Here is a 6,252-nt window from a genome sequence, read left to right as displayed (position 1 = left end):
TCACCAAACACATATAAAGATCACATATAGTGACAATAATGATAATAATCTAAACAACGTTGCTTCATCACGAAATGATTCATAGGTTGAGAAATAATGCACCGATCATCAAGGAGTACATGACTGACTATAAAGACTTATAAGTCTAAGGCCGTTGTTGAGTGGAATTTTTTGGAGACCATATTGGAGAATATAGGATATGATCGAATTTGTGTTAGATGGATAATGTCTAGGGTGAGCTCGGTTTCTTATACCATTCTACTGAATGGCAGAGGTCATGGTATTATTAGACCGGAATGCGGAATACGTCAAAGGCTTATCTGGCGCCTAAAGAACATTACAATGTCTCATTTCATGTTCATTATGTGTGCAGAGGCGTTGGTTAACGTACTGAATCAAGCTAAGTCTCACGGTCTGCTCTAATACCAATCCGGGCTTATCTGGCGCCTAAAGAACATTACAAAATAATGCCCTTACTAATTTTTTTTTTTTTTTTTTTTTTGTCATCGACTTTACAGACTCAAGAGGACTCTGTAAACCAAACTGGTAACTCTGCATCCATATGCACGACAAAGGTCGGTTGGTTCCTAGCACTTCGTGCGAGGCTGTCGGCCTTCTGATTCTTCGTGCGAGATACATAAATGATATCTGAACTGTGAAAACTTCCTTTCAAAGTTTCGATATCCGCTAAATAAGTTGCAAACGCAGGCCATTCTTCTGGTTCCGAAACCATCTTCACCAATTGAGAACAATCTGTCGCGAAAGTAACCCTGTATTGCCTCAGGTTCCGCATACATTCCATAGCCCAAAGTAACGCTTCGATCTCTGAATGTAAGGGAGATAAAGAAGCCCTGACGTTCCGTGCTCCCATAAGTCCCTCAAAACTCTCTAGAGTGCTATACCACCCTTGGCCTGAAAAAATCCCTTTATCTTTCCATGATCCATCGGTAAAACACCACCGTCCTGGTATGGACGGTAAATCCAGAGATTGTTGGCCTATTACGGGTGTAGGGAGAATTTGTGCTTCTCTCCAAAGCCTTGATTCCGTTTCCGCAAGTTTTAGGGTATCCATAGGATGAATATCCAAATTGCTAAAAACCTTATTATTCCTTGCTTTCCAAATATACCATAATATCCATGCAAACTGATGATCCTCTAATTTCGGGAGAACTCTCCAAAATAAATAATCCATATTAGTAAAAATTGATTCCGTGGGAAAAATTGTGTGATTAGATGGGATCTGGGATAGTGCCCAAACCTGCTGCGCTGGAGGACATTCAAAAAATACATGATTAATTGATTCCTCCGGAGCACCACACCTATCACAATATAAATCCCCTGATAATCCCCGGGAATGAAGATTTTTCCTTACTGGAATACATCATGACACCAATTGCCATAAGAAATGTTTAATCTTTGGTGGACAGCGAATTTTCCAGCAATGCGCCTTAAGAAAATCAACTGTAGGACCAAAAATTGGTAAGGTTTTGCCCTTGTCCGGATATACTCGCTCCACTTGATATCCAGATTTAACCGAGTATTTTCCATTCTGAGTAAAATGCCATCCATCCCTGTCTATGGTATGAAACCTGCTCAATGGTATACTTTCAATAATATTGACATCATCGGGATCCACCAAAGCCCTGATTGCCTGTGAGTTCCAGATACGCAGATCTGGGTCAATAAGTTGATCTACCGTAAGATCGGGGTGACTAAGAACATGATTTTTATTTGCTGGTCTCGGGCGAGTGGTTGGGAGCCAGGGATCATTCCATACTGATATGGATGACCCTGTTCCCACCCTTTTGATTAGTCCTTTGCTAACCAGAGATCTAGCTGAAGTAATACTCCGCCAGCCATATGACGGTGAGTATGAACGGATCGGTTCTAGGGGTGAAGCATTCCTGAAATACCGTCCTTTAAAAACTCGTGAGAAAAGAGTGTTAGGTTTCTCTATCAGCCGCCATAATTGCTTTCCCAGCATAGCTGTATTAAAATCCGGTATATCCTTAAACCCCAATCCACCTTCCTCTTTACTGACACATACCTTGTCCCAAGATTGCCAGTGCATTCCTCTAGTACTCCCTCCTGGACTCCACCAAAATAATAATAATAATAATAATAATAATAATAATAATAATAATAATAATAATAATAATAATAATAATATAATAATAATAATAATAATAATTGCTGTATTTTTAAGTATGTAATGAAAAATGCAATATATTATTAATCTTAATTTTTAACATAAAATATATAAATATAAAATCATATTATTCATGAATAAAAATGTTTTTACGGATCAACTTCATATAACTAAAATTTTTATTCCGTAATATCATTGAAAAATCATTTGTTGATTACTAAACGTATTTTTCGTAGTATTTTCTATAAATAAGAAAAACATAAATCGTATAATATGTTAACATATAATAAAAATACATTAACATCAATCAATTTTTTCCTTTGTGAAATGTCTCACAGACTAGAACCCATTTTATGTTAATTTATTTGTTTAGATTTCATAAATTCTTAAAAAATTATAAAAACTTGCAAAGAAAAAAATATATATATATATATAGAGAGAGAGAGAGAGAGAGAGAGAGAGAGCAAAGAGTTATATACGATATTAAGAGTCGTGTCAGTTTTTGTGAAGATCGATCAAAAATGAAATTTAGAATTCTACTATATGAGTAACTAATAATTTAAGTCCTTAGGTATAATAAATCTTGTTTACACAGCTATTTATAAAGAAAATAGAATATAAAACAATGATGGCAAGAATAATGCCTATTTAAAAATAACTAAAATTTGTTTAATTAAATGGTTTATTTAAAATAGACTAAATTAGTTAGAAAGGGTAACTAAATCATTTATGGGAAAATAAACGTTATTATTCTCCAAAAGAAAAGTAATAGAAGGAAAAAAAATAGTAAAGGAAGCATAATATAACTCGTCGCCTTTAAAACTTAAAGAGAAATTTGGCGCCTTTAAAATATAGATCAATTTTGGTGCCGTAAGCCCTAGCTTTATGGGCTTTAGCCCAGGGCCGACTCTGTCTGCTTCATGGTATCAAATTTCACGCTTAAGGTCACGCTGTTCATCACCTTCTTTTTGCTGATGACAGTTTTCTCTTGTGCAAGGCATATTGGAAGCTCTGAAATTATGCGTTGTCTGAAGCTATATGACGATGCCTCTGGTCAGCAAATTAATAAGATGAAAGCGTCTATCATTTTTGGTGAGAATGTCCCAACTGATACCAAGGACCATGTAAAACACATTCTGGAAATTGACAAAGAGGATGGGGAAGGTAATTATCTTGGCTTACCTGAGGTTTTTAAAGGGTCGAAAAGGCTTATCCTCAGATTTATTCGAGAGAAACTCCAGCATAGGTTACATGGTTGATTTGTGAAATCTCTCTCTCAAAGAAGTAAAGAGATATTACTGAAGTCGGTTGCTCTTTCACTTCCGGTATATGCTATGTATGTCTACAAATTCCCCAAAGGCCTGTGTGGCAAACTGACTTCAGGAATACGAAACTTCTGGTGGAGTAATTGAGGTAAAAAGCTTCGGATTGCATAGGTCTCTTGGGACAAGATGTGCAAGCGCAAGGAAGATTGTGGCCTTGGCTTCCATGATATTGTCCTCTTCAACCAGGCATTGCTTGGTAAATAGGCTTGGCGTCTATTCTCTAATCCTGATTCTTTAGTTGCAAGATTCCTGAAGAGCCGCTACGTCCCAAACGCCTCCTTCCTGCATTCTGGTGTTTATTTTAGGCCTTCGTATGGTTGGAGGAGCTTGTTACAGAAGCTTTGCAAAGTGGTCTCAGGAGGAAGTTTGGTGATGGGGCTACTACTAATGTTTGGACCTCCAATTGGATTGTTGATACAATAGCTAGGCCACTGATGTACAGAGAAAACAATACGGTTGATCTCACCCTGAAAGTCTCAGACATTCTGATTTTTCATTCAGGCATGTAGGATGCTGAAAGGGTCAGGAGAACCTTCTCAGATGAATACTCTGAATATATGCTCAAGATTAGGCCTACAATTCATAAGCCTGACTCCCATGTTCGGGAATTCACTAGGCATTAGTCGGGCGGTCGGTTCACGCCTAGCGAATTAGTGAAAAATCGTTGAATAATCTGGGGCTAATTTTTTATCTTTTTTAATTATATATATAGATATATAACAAAATATGGATATAAATGTCAAAATACTGATAAAAACATCATATGATGTTGTGGTGTAGTGGCGTGTGATAGTGTTGCGTTAGTTTGAGGTTGACGGTTCGACACACCTGTAGTACATTTTAAATTTTAAGCAAAAAAAATTAAAAAAAACATAACAGAAAGTCCCACATTGGTAAGTCACTAGAAGGAGAAGAGCGAAACACGTCTATAAATAATCACTAGTAGTTTCTAAGAGTCTCAACTTGCGATTGGGCTTGCACTGTAAGGCCTATATTTTGCCAAATAGTAAAAAATAATTGGGTTTTAGGCGGATAAAATTGGTTTTAATACCGATTAATTGCTAAACCAGCCGGTTATTCTTTCTACCGATTAGGTAAGACGATTTGGCCTTAATCGCGGTGTTTGCCTGCCGCCGAGCGCCTAGGCGGCCGGTTAGACGGCTAGGCGCCAGCGTTTTCAAAAACAGCCTGACTCTAACAAATGGTGTTTTATGAAACATGGAGGCTATACTTCTCAGAGTGTGTACAGAATGCTGAATACTGCCATTGAAGCAAACTCACCTTCGCATAGAATTTTGCCTCCTGTGGAAAAAAAAAACTATTGGAAGAATATGTGGAAGCTTAAAACTTTACCTAAGATCCATCACTTTCTTTGGTGTATTCTCCATGGCGCCCTAGCTGTGGCAGAGAGACTCCGTTCCAGAAGTTTAAATGTTGATGTAGCATGTAAAGCTTGCGGTCAAGGACCTGAGAGCATTTGTCATGTCTTGTTTCACTGCCCCACTGCATCTGAGGTGTGGCGTCTTGCTCAGATTGACCATCTGGCTTCAGGGTTTTTCACAACTCTGTTTCTTAAACTTTCACTTCCTCATGGCTGGAGTTAGGAAACATAATCATGATGCTGAGCAGTTTAAATTCTTCCCATGGAATATCTGGGGCATTTGGAAGGCTCGGGACCTTTGCTTTCCGAGAAATCTTGAACCTCACCCTCTGAAATTTCCTCTAGAGCCTTGTAAGATGCATAGATCTGGTGCTCCTTAAATGTTCCAAACTTTTCCTCTGGTCATTCCGGCGCCCTACCTGCAGCCTTCTCCTTGGTTGAATGTTGGCACCCTCCACCTGTCAACTCCATCAAATGTTATATAGGTTCGGTTTACTTCGAGTTACCCATCGGTTCTCGATTTGAACCGAACCGATTCCGAAACCCAAAGTATCGTCATACTAAACCCAATCTGGTGTTTTTAATAGTTTAAGAACCAAACAGATCCCTTTTTTCGGTTCGGATCCAGGTTTGGATTTCGGGATTTATGCTCAGGCCTAAGAAGAAAGATATGATATGAAATAAATTTTTATTCATTTAGATAATTTATAATAAAGTTTAAATAAAATAATAAATGAAGGGACCTAGTTTTTGATAGGGGTTGATGTTCGGGTTCGGGTCGGGTATTTTGGATTTTCAGGTATTTCGGTATAGGAATATAGAACCCGTTTGGGTATTTCTGTACTTCGGATCGGGTTCGGGTATTTAGTTTGGGTTCGGTTATTTCGGATCGGGTTCGGATCTTTAGATTTAAAAAAAATCATTTTAAGTTTCTTGTATTTAAAATATATAGATTTCACTTAACTGATTTTCTATTTTTTATAGATTGAGAGATTAATAAATTTGGAGATAACATTTAAAATATATATATATATATATATATATATATATATATTAATTTCGCTATTGTTTTTAAACTTTGGATGTAACTTTTGTTAATACATTGAACAAAAAGTTTGACATACAATTTAAATGAATATCAAATTATTTTCTCCATAATTATATATATACTATATGATCTTAAAGTATGTGTAACAACAATATAAATATTTAAATAAATTGAGAGATATAAACTAGAAATATAAGGGTGAATATACATATGTTCGGTTATCTTCGGGTATCCATTCGGGTTCGGTATTACCCGTTTGGGTTCGGATATCCAATCTCTCGTAACTTAATACCCATTTGAGTATTTTGTTATTTCGGTTCGAATTTCAGTTCGGATTTTTGGATCGGGT

This window comes from Raphanus sativus, chromosome 4 (genome assembly GCF_000801105.2).
Source record: "Raphanus sativus cultivar WK10039 chromosome 4, ASM80110v3, whole genome shotgun sequence".
Taxonomy (NCBI): domain Eukaryota; kingdom Viridiplantae; phylum Streptophyta; class Magnoliopsida; order Brassicales; family Brassicaceae; genus Raphanus; species Raphanus sativus.
This window is presented reverse-complemented; position numbering follows the sequence as displayed.